The following is a 17125-nucleotide window of genomic DNA, read 5'->3' on the forward strand; positions in this document are numbered from 1 at the left end:
AAACTCAAAGAAACTCAGACTACTAATACAGACATCATTTTGTTAGGAGGTATTTTATTTTTATTTAAAGAGGACCTTTCATCATATTGGACACAGGCAGTTTTATATACTGCTGGAAAGCTGACAGTGCGCTGAATTCAGCGCACTATCAGCTTTCCCGATCTGTGCCCGGGTAAAGCGCTATCAGTCCCGGTACCGTAGCGCTTTACAGTCAGAAGGGCGTTTCTGACACTTAGCCAGGAACGTCCTTCTGCCCAGCAGCGCCTGTCAGCTTTCCAGCAGTATATAAAACTGCCTGTGCCCAATCTGATGAAAGGTCCTCTTTAATACTTTAGTGTAGAAAGTAGCTTTTGGAAAGGGTCAGCCATTTTAAAAGTTAGAGTAACAGTACTATATATTTACGCTATTTGTTAATAGGAAAAAAAATCATACCCTTGTGGCCAAAAACAGAAGAAGAAATTTTTGGAATATGCAAATCATCATGAAAGTACATTAAGGGGTGTACCTGAATTGCCAGATTTGTGTACAGAAAGCTACAGCTACTCGAGTTCTCCTGAGGAATAGCCACCCAACACCTTCCCTTTACCTTTGAATGTCATTTTTCCATTCTCTGTTGGCATTATAGGCTAATCTGGCAAACCAGGCCAATCCCAAATGCATTTTCAGGCTGATTTGCACAAAAATAGAAAGATTATTATATTTGCATCATGTGAGAAGGTGACAGGCAGGGTGCTGGAATCATGGTATATCTTCCCCAGTTTTCTGACATATGTGTGGTCCAGTTTGGGTCTTGAATAGGCCTCAGCCCCAAGTGTGGGTCCTAGGCTTTGCACTTCAGGGCAGATCCTGGGAGCGAGAGGAGGCACCTGGGTCTGTCCTGAAATACTGAGAGTCCGGTGAGACCTAAGTGTGTTGTTTTGTTTGTTTGTGTGGCTGGTAATAAGCCATATGTATAGTTAGCCTTTATCAGTTTAGTTATTGCTCAGACAAGCAGGTTTTTTTTTATATGTTTTTGTACCTCAAGAAAAGGGTTATTTATTTTTGCTATTTTTTCAAATAATCCTGTTTGCACCACATTTTTTATCCTTGTCTCTGCATCCCTATGGCATTCTTGCACTTTGTCTTCGTTCCTTCTCAACAGTGTTTGTAGATGGGGCTGCAACAGTATGTTCTGCTTGGTTCATTATTTGGTGTCCTTCCCTGCCTATGGCCAAATTTTTTAGACTCACAGACAACCCATTTATTGTTTATACAATAGAGGTCTTGATACAATCATTTCCATGAGACCAAATATTTCCATAGCTTTTCACTTTAAAATGGGGCTCCATGTTTGTTTTCTTTTACATGTACATTTTTTTCGTTAAGCAGTCAGGGTAAAAGGGAAAACTTTAACAATGTTCAATAATACATTTTATTTCTATAGTGCCAACATATTCTGCAGCACTGTAATACCAGACTGCATTCTTAGGCTAGGTTCACATCTGCGTTCAGGTTTCCGTTCAGGGGGTCTGCTTGGGGACTCCTTAAACGGAAACCTAATCCGCATAAAAAACAGTTGCGCTAGTGGGAAAAAAAGGTAGCGGAACTCATTGAAAACAATGGGAGGCATTTTTTTTAGCGTGGAAAATTCAGCGCCAAATAAAGCGCCATTTTCCTGCATGTGAATGGACCTTCAAAGTATTAAAAACACAAACCAACATAAATCCCTTCAAGAACAATGGAATAATAACGAAAGATTATGAAGATAATCTGTTTTCCCTTAGCCCAAACAGCGGCACAACATGGGGTATTCCTGCCCCTGTGTACTGTTTAGGACAGGTGGAAATAAGTTTAATCAACTAACAAGTCTGACCTCCCCCTCCCCTATATTAGGTCAGAGAGACCTCTCCCCCCCTGTGTTAGTCACAAGAATGATCCATCTACCTTACAGACAGTAAATCTGAAAATAAAGGGAGGGAGCCTTGTGCCGCTGTTTGGGCTAAGGGAAAACAGATTATCTTCATAATCTTTCGTTCCCCCTACGCCAAACAGCGGCACAAAATGGGGATCTAGCAAGAAGGTACCCCACTAGGGAGGGAGACCCTGGCAGGCCACAGCTAAGACGGTCTGACCAAAGGCTACTGCATCGGAGGTGCGCCAGCCAAGTCTATAATGCTTAGCGAACGTGAGGTGAGAGCTCCAGGAAGCTGCACTACATATTTGGTCCACTGAGAGGGAATGCTTTTCTGCGCAGGAAGCAGATACGGCCCTGGTAGTATGGGCCCTTAGGCACTCAGGAACAGGCAAGTCCTGAGTTTGTAAGGAGCCAATGATGGCCTCCTTTATCCATCTGGACAGGGTAACTTTGGATGCCTTGTTACCTTTGTTGTGACCAAATATATTTATGAGTAAGTTCTCCAACTTCCAAAAGGGGCTTGTCCGCTCCAAATATATCCGCAAAGCCCTCACCAGGTCCAAGCTATGCAACTTCTCCTCCTGTTCTGAGGTAGGGGAAGGAAAGAAGGAGGGTAGGGATATTACCTGGTTAATGTTATCCGGGGTGGGAACCTTGGGTAGGAACCCGCGGACAAACCGCAATTGAACCCTGTCGGGAAAAAATTGAATATAAGGCTCTGAAGCTGATAGAGCCTGTAGTTCTCCAACCCTTTTGGCAGATGTTATAGCCAATAAAAATGTTACCTTAAGTGTGAGGTATCTTAGGTCCACCTCAGACAAGGGTTCAAAGGGTGGTACACAGAGACCCTGAAGCACAGAGGCTAAGTCCCACTGCGGGACCGGCTGTTGCATAGGAGGGCGGAGCCTAGAGGCCCCTTTCAAAAATTGTTTAACCAGAGGATTCTGAGACAACCGCGTACCTAGATGAGCAGACAGTGCTGACACATGCACCCTCAAAGTGGCCGCGGTTAACCCCTTGTCCAGGCCACCCTGCAGAAATTCCAGAACTGTTTTGATGGACGAATTGTCGGCCTGCCTGTCTATGCACCACTCTTGATAAATCCGAGCAATCCTTTGGTAACTGCGGTTGGTAGAGTCTGCTCTTGAGCTGGCCAATGTCCTCAGGACGGCCTGGGATAATCCTCTGTCTCCACATATGGTGCGGTTAACCTCCAGGCAGTGAGGTTGAACCTGTCCAGGTCCTGGCAGAGCTGACCGTTTAGAGTTACCAGGTTGTGGACTCGTGGAAGCCCCCAGTAGGTCCCTCGACTCATCAACATGAGGTGGGTAAACCATGCCCTTTTTGGCCAGAATGGCATGATCACAATTGCCGATGTCTGGTCCTGCCTGAGTTTCGCCAATACCTTCGGAATCATTGGAATTGGAGGAAAAACATAAACTAGTTTGAACCTCCATGGTATTGACAGGGCATCTATTGCCAAGGGATTGTCCTCCCGGTAGAGGGAGCAAAATACCTCTACCTTGGCATTGTATTGGGTGGCCATCAGGTCCACCTCGGGGAGACCCCATCTCTCCGTGAGATGATGAAATATAGCTGGATCCAGCGACCATTCGCCTCTTGTCGCTAGGCCTCTGCTCAGTTGATCCGCTAGGATGTTGAGCTGCCCTCTGATGTGCACCGCTGACAATTGGGATAAGTTGTCTTCAGCCCAGGTGAAAATGCGGTCTGTCACCTCCATGAGTGAGGGGGACCTGGTTCCCCCCTGTTTGTTGACATAGTGAACCGCCGTCAGGTTGTCTGATCTTACTCTCACCGCCCTTCCCTCTAGGTAAGGGGCAAAGGCTAGGAGGGCGTGGTATATCGCCATCAGCTCGCGCCAGTTGGAGGAACGGGTTCTCTCCAGTTGACTCCAGGTACCTTGGGCTAGGGTCTCCCCCAGATGCGCTCCCCAGCCCGAAAGGGAGGCATCCGTGGTCAACAGGGTCCAGGAAGTCTGGACCGTGGACCTCCCGTCCTTGAGATGAGACCACCAACTCAGTGATCGACGGGCCCTGATGGTTAACTGGATAGGCTTCTGCAGTCCTCTGGGACTGTGGTTCCATTCTCTCAGGATCTCGGCTTGAAGAGGGCGCATGTGCCATAACGCCCAGGGAACTGCCTCGATGGTCGCGGACATTAGCCCTAGGACCTTCATTGCTGACCTTATCGTAACCTTCCGGGTTCGGGAAAGGTGTCGTGCCGCTCGACCAATCTTCTCCTTGCGCGGAGAGGGCAGGGAGATCATCATGCTGAGAGAATCTAGTTTGAATCCCAGGAATTGAATCCGGGTGGAAGGAACCAATACTGACTTCTGCCAGTTTACTAGCCAGCCCAGCTCGGTTATGAAAGCCACTGTGATACTCAACTGTGTGGCGAGGGTCTCTCTTGACTGGGCTTTTAGGAGCCAGTCGTCCAGATAAGGGACAATAAATATCCCTTGGAGACGCAGGGCGGCTACGACCGGGGCCACCACCTTGGTGAAGGTGTGGGGGGCCGATGATATACCGAATGGGAGAGCTCTGAACTGAAAATGGCAAAGTTTTCCGCCTAAGCGGACAGCAATTCTTAGGTACCTCCTGTGAAGGGCAAAAATAGGTACATGGAGATAAGCGTCCCTTAGATCCAGGGTGACGAAAAAATCTCCTGGCTGCAGAAAGGGGAGGACCAACTTGATGGTCTCCATACGGAACCGTACTTTGCAGATATACTGATTGAGGTACCTGAGATCTATGATCATGCGCCAACCTCCGGACGCCTTTGGGACCAGGAACACGGGGGAGTAGACTCCTAGACCCTGTTCCTCTATAGGTACCGGTTCCAATGCAGCCTTGTCCACATACTCCTGTATGGACTCCTCCAAATGAAGTTGTTTGGTGCCCTGAAGAGGGCGGGTCCTGATGTATCTGTCTGGAGGTGGTGTAGCGAAGCTGATCTTGTAGCCGCTGTGAATGATGTCGAGGACCCATGGGTCTTTGATATGTCGGGACCACTCTGAGGCGAAAGCGGAAAGGCGACCCCCTACAACCGCGAGCGCGCGGTGCATGGTGGCGTGATAGTCATATGCCTCTTTTTGCCTCCTGGGAGGAGCCCCGACCGCCGCCTCTGGATTGACCTCCCGAGCGCCTCTGGAAGCGACCTCTTGCTGTTCCTCTTGAAGGGCGGTAAGACCGAAAGGAGCGCTGGCCTCTTCCGAATGACTGCGGAAGGCATTTGCCTTTAGAGTCTGCCAACCCCTCCATTATTCTATCAAGCTCCTTCCCAAACAATCTTCCGGCCTCAAAGGGGAGACTGCACAAGGTAAACTTAGAGGCGTTGTCCGCCCGCCAAGGTTTAAGCCATAGAGGCCGTCTTGCGGCCGTAGATAATGCCATGGCTCTAGAGGCTAGTTTAGATTGATAAAAAACGGCCTCGGCAAGGTAATCCACCATGAGACTAATGTCCGATATGGACTCTAGTAACTCGTCCCTGTGGGTTCCTGCGTCTGTGTCCTTGTGCAGGGTGGCTAGGTCAGACCGTAGCTTGGTCACCACTTCCCCTGCAGCAATGCTTACGGAGGCCTGAGCTGAAGAGGCGGCATATATTCTCCTTAGGGATCCCTCCGACCTCCGGTCCATGGGGTCCTGGAGATTGGAACCGTCCTCTGCTGGAAGAACTGTGCGTCTAGACAGTTTAGCAACCGCCATGTCTACTTTCGGAGGCGGTCCCCAGGAACTCAGCTGGCTTTCGGTAATGGGAAAGAGGGTCTTGAATCTCCTGGACGTATTAAACGCCCTCTCTGGCTTCTTCCACTCCGCCTCCATCCTCTTCATTACCTCAGGGCTTGCTCTGAAGGACCTGAGAGATCCAGCAGGGCCCTCACCGGACTCAGCCTCTGGTTCCCTGGCCCTGACGATCTTTAGCAGCCTAGGAAGGAAGCCTTTACCGGTTCTTCCGGTTCCTCCTCAGAGGAAACCTGATCAACTATCTGTAGGCCTTCCAAAGACGGGAGGGACAGCTGTGGAGACTCCAATCGAGGTCTCTTGCCTAACTGGGCAATGGAGGTCTCCAGTTTCCTCATAGAGTCCCCTACGAACTCCTTCACCCATCCCACGACATCGCGCAGAGAGGTTTCTTCTGGAGGAGAACCTCTGCAGCCACGGCAGCACTGGTAGGCATACCCATCAGGTAGCGGGATGTTGCACTTAACACATGCCAGGTGCCGGCGCTTAGCGGCGGACTTCCTTGGTGGGATGTCCCGTGTGGAGGAAGAAGACGACATCTAGAAGGCAAAAAGGCAAGGGTTAAACCCTGTATAGGAACCTCACTCCCCCTCCCCCTCCGCCAAAGAACTCCTTAACTTTAAGCAAATAGGGAACAGAATCCTAATACCACAAGGATACCAGTGTTCCAGCTTGAGTGCATGCAGTCAAGCACTCAGTAGCAGGAGCAAGGGCCTTATAAAGGCCGGCGGAGGAAAGGAGGAGGAGAGGAGGACGGAGGGAGGAGCCAGGGTGGGAACTTCTACAAGTCCCACCCCATCAAAGGAAAACCCCCCCCTAAAAGACCCCCCCCCTCTCAAGGGGGGGGCGGGGGGTAGCCTGAAGCGGGAGAGGGGACCCCCGAAAGCCACAGCCAGATAGAGTCATAACTGACACTCTATCGGCACAATAGGCCGGGCCGCGGCGCCAGGAACCTCTTCGCATGCGCGGCGGCCCGCCCGAGTGCGCAGCTAATTCCGGCCGCCGGGAACCCAATCCAGGAGAAAGGTTCCCTGGAAGCAAGGGTCCTACGCTACTGAAGGCTGCCGCGCGCTGCAGCCGACACAGCGGGACCCGCGGCCGCAGGCACAGGACGGAGGCTCCGAAGATCCCCCCCAAAGCTAAGTAACTCTAAGGGGGAGGAGAGAGATCTCTCCCCCCCCATCCACCTGTCTCTGTCCACAGGACAGAAAAAAACACAGGGGGGGAGAGGTCTCTCTGACCTAATATAGGGGAGGGGGAGGTCAGACTTGTTAGTTGATTAAACTTATTTCCACCTGTCCTAAACAGTACACAGGGGCAGGAATACCCCATGTTGTGCCGCTGTTTGGCGTAGGGGGAATGATGTTTTCCTTGCTATTTTCTACATCAATTCTGATGTGGCAGAACTGGTTTACTTCCAGACATAAAACTAAATACATGCAATGCTTAAAAGAGAATTTAAAGAAAAAAAAGTATGGACATAAGTTTTAATTCCTTCATATTTTATATTTCCACAGTTATACTTTAATGAAATCTTATATTGGGTTTTAAAACCATCATAAGCCTTTCTTATCCATACGACTAGAGATGAGTGAACCCTGTTCGGATCAGCCGATCCGAACAGCACGCTCCCATAGGAATGAATGGAAGCACCTGTGACGCCGGCCGGCCGCCGTCAAAGTCAGCGTCACAGGTGCTTCCATTCATTTCTATGGGAGCGTGCTGTTCGGATCGGCTGATCCGAACAGTGTTCGCTCATCTCTACATACGACCAATCTAACTGTATATGTAACCCTGAGATGCAACTAATACATAGGAAACAAATTCTATATACTTATAAGGACATTTACTGCTGGAAAATATACACAGCCAACAAATTCACGCACCTCTGATGCCCTGGCCAAAAGAAAAAAGCCACCATGTTTCAGTGCTTTCCCTTATCATCCCAGTGAGCAGAGCACTGCATGTCACCTTATAGCATGTTTTCAGTTCCTTTCATGAGAAATATTTCCTGTGTGCCCATCCTCTTTTAGCCACGCTAAACTGGATTAGCCTGCTCTCTGCAAACACTAAAAAGTAGGTCAGTTTAAGAACATTATTATACGGTGACAATGTGATTGCTGAAGTCTGCTTCCAATCATATTTTATATGAGCTGACATGTATAACTATTGATGTGATGACTGCTAAATCCCTGCATCACAATACTTTGTAAGGCTAAGGACCCACGTTGCGGAAACACAGTTTTTTTTGTTGCAAATTTTGTTGCAGCTTAATGAGCCAAAGACAGGAGTGGATTGAGCAAAAGGCAGAGGTATAAGTAGCGGCCCGCTACTTGGGGCCTTAGCCTCAAAGGGATTTTCTACAACTCTGATTATCAACATAATTGTCAACTGCATTCCAGGAGATCCTTAACTATACCCTTAAGGCCTAATGGGCCTTTAAGGCTAAACAAAGGATGTAAAGCAGAGCTCAAGGGAACCTGTCACAGACTTTTTGACACAAAACCACCCACAGATCCTTATGAGCAAGCAGTTTAGTATTTGGGTTTTTCCCTTATCCTTATGCTGTACTTGGTTGTATTTCAAATATATACTCAGATCTTGGTATTCCAATTGTGCCTCTACAATTCTTTACTGAAGCCAGAGTAGTACACCCCGAGTCCACTGAGCATGTGACATATCTCAGGTACCTGCACCGTGCCATATCTCAGGTACTTGCACCGTGCCATATCTCAGGCACCTGCACCATGACATATCTCAGGTACCTGCACCGTGCCATATCTCAGGTACTTGCACCATGCCATATCTCAGGTACCTGCACCGTGCCATATCTCAGGCACCTGCACCATGCCTATCTCAGGCACCTGCACCGTGCCATATCTCAGGAACCTGCACTGTGCCATATCTCAGTCACCTGCACTGTGCCATATCTCAGGCACCTGCTCCGTGCCATATCTCAGGCACCTGCACTGTGCCATATCTCAGGCACCTGCTCTGTGCCATATCTCAGGTACCTGCACCGTGCCATATCTCAGGTACTTGCACCGTGCCATATCTCAGGCACCTGCACTGTGCCATATCTCAGGCACCTGCTCTGTGCTATATCTCAGGTACCTGCACCGTGCCATATCTCAGGTACCTGCACCGTGCCATATCTCAGGCACCTGCACCATGCCTATCTCAGGCACCTGCACCGTGCCATATCTCAGGAACCTGCACCGTGCCATATCTCAGTCACCTGTACTGTGCCATATCTCAGGCACCTGCACCGTGCCATATCTCAGGCACCTGCAATGTGCCATATCTCAGGCACCTGCACCGTGCCATATCTCAGGTACCTGCACCGTGCCATATCTCAGGAACTTGCACCGTGCCATATCTCAGGCACCTGCACCGTGCCATATCTCAGGAACTTGCACCATGCCATATCTCAGGCACCTGCACCGTGCCATATCTCAGGTACCTGCAACGTGAAGCTGAATTAAGTGAAGAGCTGCAGAGGTGCCAGGAGCACCAGAGATCGGTCTAGTGAGACTTATTATTTTAAAATAAAGTACTTCTAACTTTGTACTGTTAATATTAAAACCTGATACAAATGTGAAATTATTTGGATAATAAGATGAGAAGGTAAATTAGGGTAACAAGCAAGTCACAGGGAAAAAACTTTATTAGACCTTATTTCAACCCCTGCAATATCAGTGTTGTTCCTGATCAGAACTTCTTCATGAACAAATAATGTTGGGGACAGGAGGCTTCCTGCTGGATATAAATGGGTTAGTGGGGTCAGTCAGGAGTTTTATATAAGCTAAATAATAGGAGTATTACATTTATAAGAATTGAAGTAAATGACCCAGGAAGTCCATGTTATGGAGAACTCTGAAGAGAGAACTCTAAGATATCTTAGTGTATGTGAACTGTTGTCACCTGTGGTGTCAATTCTCAACTTGTGAAAGTTTCTAGATGTGTGGCAACAGCATTGCATCAAAATAGGTTCACATCTTCCCCAGGGTACTGGACCATTGACTGGCTCCAGACCAGCTGCCGAAATCTCCATTTGGGGTGGAGCTTTCACAAGTTGAAAATTGGCCACAGAAGATGACAGATCACATAGTCTAACCAGGAGACACATTCTTATATTTACACAGTAGTGTAGTCCCTGGATTTAGTACAAGTGATCGTTTTGTGGGCCAATTTCTCCTAGATAACGTCCTATCTTATCACTTTAGTGGCAGAGGAACCATAGCATTCAGGCACTATATATCTTTACTATATATGTGTATACTTTACAATGAGACTATTAAACGTTACATTTTAAGTTACATTTTATTTGACAATTTAAAGGGTGTTAAAGCTTTCAAGGTCTAACTAAGCTAGTAAAATATTGTATTCCAACTACGCACAATGAACAAATCCAGTAAATACAGGAGATTGTTCATTACGATACATTCTGTGTGTGTTGTGATGATGGGTGAAGGTCTAATAGGATTTGCCTCTAAGGGTACAATTACATTTCCTCCATATGTAAGGGATAGTCGTTTGAAGTGAAAGTGGAAGGTCCTTTTTTGCAATGCTGTTTGGAAAAAAAATTCACTATATTTGGAGTTTTCCCACGCCTTTCCATGGAGTCCAGTTCCAGAGTTTTGTTCTTTGCTGAGTGTCCATTGGAAGGACCAAATCCATTCCAAAAGCTAGCAAAGCAAGCTATTACAACAGCCTCACATTGGGGTGTATGTGAGCTTGGTTGTGTATCCCTTTGCAACTCAAACACTGTTAGTGAAGGCCACAACTAGCATTTGATGAAGCTGCAGAAAATGGATCTGTTACAAAATCACCACAACAGATGAGACTCTCATAATGTTTCAAAGCACACAATTTTCCATAAAAGTGAATAGGTTTAAGATCATCTACATACAAATCCTGTAACACCTTCAGGGTCTATTGTCTCCTTAATGAAGACAAAAGAACATGGGTTATTCAAGATTATTATGTCTCTTTCACATTTAGTCTGAATGCCACGTTAAAGCATATTTATACAGTCATGGCCGTAACTGTTGGCAAGCCTGAAATTTTTCCAAAAAATTAAGTATTTATCCCAGAAAATTAATGCAATTACAGATGTTTTGCTTTACACATGTTTATTTGCTTTGTATGTATTGGAACAACACAAAAAAACTAAGAAAAAAAGCAAATTGGACATCATTTCACACAAAACTCCAAAAATGGGCCAGAAAAAAATTGTTTGCACCTTTTTCAAGTTGTGGGTAAATAACTTTGTTTCAAGCATGTGACGCTCATTCAGACCTGTGGGAAAGAGTTTGTTTTTCCTCCAGCAGGATCAAGTAAGACGCCTAGACAAATGAGTTTGTGTTCTGTACCTTGGAGTGTCATCACACTTGCTACACTGCCCTAGTTTTCTTGGTAAATGTCATTAGAAAGACATCAACTAGGCACACATGATGCACATTCAGAGTCTTCACCTACAGTCATCATGATATGTCAGCATTATTTAAAATGATTTTTCTCTTAGTTTTTTCTTTGTTTTGGACACAAGACAACTACATAGAATAAGGCAGTCTGATACTGTGCAGCAACAAAGCAGAGACTGGTTAAAATACTCTTCTTCATCCTATAACACTTAAGTGGGTCTATAAGTCCATTTGATGTAGGCATTGTGAACTTTCCTGCAACATACGTTATGTGGACATATTAGATGCTGTGAAAGTAAAGTATAGAGCAAAGTAGGAAACATTCTCATTTCAAGTTCATGCATTATAAGACCTTGAAAATGATGACAAAATATGAGATCGGCATATTACACTATTTGAAAGAGACTTTTCCATTGCAAGAAGAAAAGAGATATTGCTAGGACACACCATTACTTTATGACCTCAGGGACACATACGATCCTAAGAAGCGCTGGAACTTGTTCTAATTCTGTACAGCACAGTGGCATACAGTATTACTATTACTACCCTTCAATGCCAGGGTCACTGTAGGATTAACTCCAATTGATGCCATATCCTAGCAATATATCATGACTTTATACTATGGAAAAGCCCCTTTAACGTGCTACATTTGTGATAAGCCATGATAAACAGGGAAATCATTTTAACCCTATTTAACCCCATATATTTAATGATCAGCACTGTAGTAGTACATCGATGTAATGCCACGGGCACAGAAGCTGTGTCTGCAGCATTACTTCCAGTACTTGGCTATATCTTCCGACTTTGGCAGATTTACCACCTGAATGCTGTTAATAACGAACACGACATCCAGGGGGTGCAGGGGAAAGTTCGTCCCTCTCATCACTGGACCCCTACAATAAGATTGTGGGTTCTGAGGGGATGCCATGGTAGCCAGGGGGCCAGGCAACAGCCTCCTGACTGCCTATGTTCAATTCCCATAGGAACTAATCAACAATGTTCTGCAATACTATGTACTGCAGGACATTGCACAGGGGATCTGTGATTGCAGCTTCAAGTATCCTTGTGGAAAATGGAAAAAAAATTTTTAAAAAATATCTCACATAATGTAAAATACACACAAACGCGTGTGTATTTTTGCAAAATACACGTGCAAAAATACACGTGTAAAAATAAGACTCCCATTTACTTCAATGACATTTTACGGACGTATTTTTACAGGCGTATTTTTACAAGCTTATTTTTACAGGCGTATTTTTACACATGTAAAAAAATATCATTGAAGTCAATGGGATAGCAAAATTTGCAAGTGTAATTTTACTCTACAAAATAAGCTAGCGTTTACTCATTGTGAACTTACCCTAATAAATAAGCAAAACAATAAAAAGTTTTTTTTTTTAAAACTTTACATTTAAAAAATACATAGTGAAAACAAAAATAACTAAACAAACATGTTAGGTAAGTGTGTATAAGTTCCCAGTATCCAAAAATAGTGTTATTTATCCCATACGGTGAACGCCGTAAAAATTAATAAATATAAATATATATATATATATATATATATATATATATATATATATATACATATATCACAATGTGCACATTAACATATTTTGGTCACTTTGCTTTCCTCGAAAAATAACAAAAAGTGATCAAAACATCATATATACCAAACATTAGCACCAATAGAAAGTACAAGTTGCGCCGCAAATAAAGAGCCCTGACATATTTCCTTTAATAGTACAGTAAAAATAAAAAGTTATAATCATCATAATACAGTGACCCCAGGAAAATCCTTAATTTTCAAAAAGTGACATTTTATTTGTAAAAAGCGGTAATATGTAATAAAACCAATATAAATATAGTGTTTCCATAATCGGAATGACCTGCTGGGCAAAGCTGCCATGTCATTTTTAATGCATAATGAATGCCGCAAATAGAAAATGCAAAAAATGATGACAGATTTGTGTTTTATTTCACCTGGACCCCTCAAAAAGGTAAATAAAAGCTTATCAAAACATGTGTACCCCAAAATGATGGCAAATGAAAGTACATCTCATCACACAAAGAATAAGGCCTCACATAACTATGTTGACAGAATAATAAAAAAAAGTTATGATTTTAGGAAGACAGTGAGGGAAAATATGAAAAAGTCTTCGAGCATTAACTTACAAACTACCGTGTGTCCTTAAAGGGTTAAGTATGTAATCTCTTTCTCTTTTGTCTTTGGCTGGCTTCACTTACTGTTTATAGCTTCTGCCTAAGGTATACATCAGGAGTATTCCCAGACCTACAGTCCTATGAAAAAGTTTGGGCACCCCTATTAATCTTAATCATTTTTAGTTCTAAATATTTTGGTGTTTATAACAGCCATTTCAGTTTGATATATCTAATAACTGATGGACACAGTAATATTTCAGGATTGAAATGAGGTTTATTGTACTAACAGAAAATGTGCAATATGCATTAAACCAAAATTTGACCGGTGCAAAAGTATGGGCACCTCAACAGAAAAGTGACATTAATATTTAGTAGATCCTCCTTTTGCAAAGATAACAGCCTCTAGTCGCTTCCTGTAGCTTTTAATCAGTTCCTGGATCCTGGATAAAGGTATTTTGGACAAACAATTCAAGTTCAGTTAAGTTAGATGGTCGCCGAGCATGGACAGCCCGCTTCAAATCATCCCACAGATGTTCAATGATATTCAGGTCTGGGGACTGGGATGGCCATTCCAGAACATTGTAATTGTTCCTCTGCATGAATGCCTGAGGATTTGGAGCGGTGTTTTGGATCATTTTCTTGCTGAAATATCCATCCCCGGCGTAACTTCAACTTCGTCACTGATTCTTGAACATTATTCTCAAGAATCTGCTGATACTGAGTGGAATCCATGCGACTCTCAACTTTAACAAGATTCCCGATGCCGGCATTGGCCACACAGCCCCAAAGCATGATGGAACCTCCACCAAATTTTACAGTGGGTCGCATGTGTTTTTCTTGGAATGCTGTTTCTTTTTGGACGCCATGCATAACACCTTTTTTTATAACCAAACAACTCAATTTTTGTTTCCAAAATGAAGCTGCCTTGTCCAAATGTGCTTTTTCATACCTCAGGCAACTCTATTTGTGGCGTACGTGCAGAAACGGCTTCTTTCTCATCACTCTCCCATACAGCTTCTATTTGTGCAAAGTGCGCTGTATAGTTGACCGATGCACAGTGACACCATCTGCAGCAAGATGATGCTGCAGCTCTTTGGAGGTGGTCTGTGGATTGTCCTTGACTGTTCTCACCATTCTTCTTCTCTGCCTTTCTGATATTTTTCTTGGCCTGCCACTTCTGGACTTAACAAGAACTGTCCCTGTGGTCTTCCATTTCCTTACTATGTTCCTCACAGTGGAAACTGACAGGTTAAATCTCTGAGACAACTTTTTGTATCCTTCCCCTGAACAACTATGTTGAACAATCTTTGTTTTCAGATCATTTGAGAGTTGTTTTGAGTAGCCCATGATGCCACTCTTCAGAGGAGATTCAAATAGGAGATCAACTTGCAATTGGCCACCTTAAATACCTTTTCTTATGATTGGATACATCTGGCTATGAAGTTCAAAGCTCACTGAGGTTACAAAACCAATTTTGTGCTTCAGTAAGTCAGTAAAAAGTAGTTAGGGGAATTCAAATCAATAAAATGATAAGGGTGCCCATACTTTTGCACCAGTCAAATTTTGGTTTAATGCATATTGCACATTTTCTGTTAGTACAATAAAGCTCATTTCAATCCTGAAATATTACTGTGTCCATCAGTTATTAGATATATCAAACTGAAATGGCTGTTGCAAACACCAAAATATTTAGAACAAAAAATGATTAAGATTAATAGGGGTGCCCAAACTTTTTCATAGGACTGTATATCTTCAGTGGAAGGCAGTGATGTGCGCTATACCACTTTGCAGGTATACACTATAGTAGCATAAGTCACCCATACAGACATATACCACACAGTTTATATTTTTTACTGTTTCTCTCTATATAGGACAATGCAGCAGTCTATGCTTTTTCTATGCAGTAGATAAAAAGGTCATGCTAATGCATACTGACCTGCCATGAGTCAAAAGCACACTTTTGGCATACAACAGGTACATTTGGCCCAATGGATATATTCACAAGATATGACGGAGGTTTTTCCAACACGTGCAACATGTTATCACATTTACAGACTCGTATTCTTTTTTTCGCACCCTTTTGTTTTTGGATTTTCAGTTTATGCTTTCTGGTTCTTCTGACTATAAAGTGCTGGGGAAAATGTTGGCACCAAATAAATAGAGGTCATTATTATATCTATCACCTTGTCTGATAACAGATGTTCATAAAAAATAAAACCTTTTGTACAGAGTTGGAGAATTCACAGGACGTAGAAATGAAAGGCAGCTAGAAATTTGCTGCTGGCTGCTAACTTTAGTTGTTTTCTGCTGCTATCTATTGGAAAAAATAACATTGACTGGCTACTATACAGTAGACAGTAAATTGTCAACAGGCACATCACAATTTAGGATACATCTGATGTCTATTGTCTATCTATGCTGTATATACTGAACATATACTTTTGATTTTTTTTTTATGTTTGGTTTTCAAACTAACATTTCCTTTTTCCTTCTATTGCGACCGATTAGTCTTTGGAATTTCCGCATCGCTTTCTGATGAAGAATCAACAATGCAGTTTACATGCATCATATAGGTCATAAACAGAAAAAGTCTGTCCGACAGCACGAAGCCCTAAAAAAACATGACAAACCTGCGCTGTTTTGAGGTGTTCAAAAGGAAGAAATCATCAATGATTTTTTTCCTCAAAATTAAATATTGGAGGAAACAATTAAGACAAGTAAAAGTTAAACATTTTGGAAACTTTAATTTTGCTAATTTTTAAAGATTTTTTTAAATCTAATCTTAAACTAAGTTAACAGCCGCACTCAGGTTTCCGTTCTTGAAGTCTGCTTGGGCACTTGAAATAACCTGCGGACCCCATAGACTATACTGGGGGCCACCAGATTTCCACCTGAAAAATGTGGAGAGAGTAGTCCTGCTTGCAGGTCTTTTCTCTCTGAAATTTTCAAGTGCAATGGGGAATGGAATCCTCAACTGGAAACCGGGTGCAGTTGTGAATCCAGCCTTTTAGTGTTGACAGTCTGTTGTCTTGATCAGTTTCCAATGGATATGGCCACAAATGCAGGAACTTTCTGTGTGTCAGATACACAGCCTTGATTTCTTTATTGTAGACAGGTTATCAGACAGGGACACTACACATATGAGAAGACAACCTTCAACAATAAAGAAATCATGGATGGGTTTCCGACAAGTCCCCAGATATGGCACATAACTGTATTCATAGTCGTATATATTGGCAACCAATGAAGCCAGCAGACTGTCACCACTAAGATGGTTAGAGAAAATCTTTAAAACATTTTAAAAATTTTAAATATTTATATATTCAAAAAGGTTGTTTTTTTTAACTCAGGTTATTTTGGTGGCTGCATTGAAGAAGCATTGAGTATATTAAGTCCAGCACACATCTTATTGGTATGCCTACAAACTTAGGGTATTACATTGAGTACATTGGAAATTAATTAAAAGAAGACAAGAAACATACTTAGAAAAAGTCTGTTGTGTTAAAGGGGTATTCCCATAATTCTTGTTCTGCAGCCTGCAGGGCTCTGTGCTCTCTTCACTTCTTGAATTTCTCGGCACATTGGTTGGCGGGGTTTCACTTGCTCCGCTATCTGCTATGTTTGCAGTCAGTAATGAGGGATTGGTTGTAAATGCATTACCACAGTATAAAGCTGATGTGGAAACTGATGCAGCAGAGCTGGATTTGAGTCAGCTTGCATTACATAGAGAGGTAAAGGACTCCTTATCTCAGCCCTTATCAGCCAAATTCAATTAAACCGGCTTATAAGTGGAAAAGCTGAAGATAGACAGCACAGTAATCCCGGAGCTCTCACCTCCCCCATTTGAGGAGCTCTGTTGCTTGTCAGACATACACAGCTCAGGG

At 43.6% G+C, this 17125-nt stretch overlaps 1 protein-coding gene across 1 annotated transcript in view; it reads right to left on the bottom strand.

The window, feature by feature from the left end:
* NPAS2 (neuronal PAS domain protein 2) overlaps nt 1-17125 on the bottom strand; it is an 82617-nt gene that overhangs the window by 43906 nt on the left and 21586 nt on the right. The gene's annotated exons all lie outside the window — the stretch shown is intronic.

This window comes from Leptodactylus fuscus, chromosome 2 (assembly GCF_031893055.1).
Source record: "Leptodactylus fuscus isolate aLepFus1 chromosome 2, aLepFus1.hap2, whole genome shotgun sequence".
Taxonomy (NCBI): Eukaryota; Metazoa; Chordata; class Amphibia; order Anura; family Leptodactylidae; genus Leptodactylus; species Leptodactylus fuscus.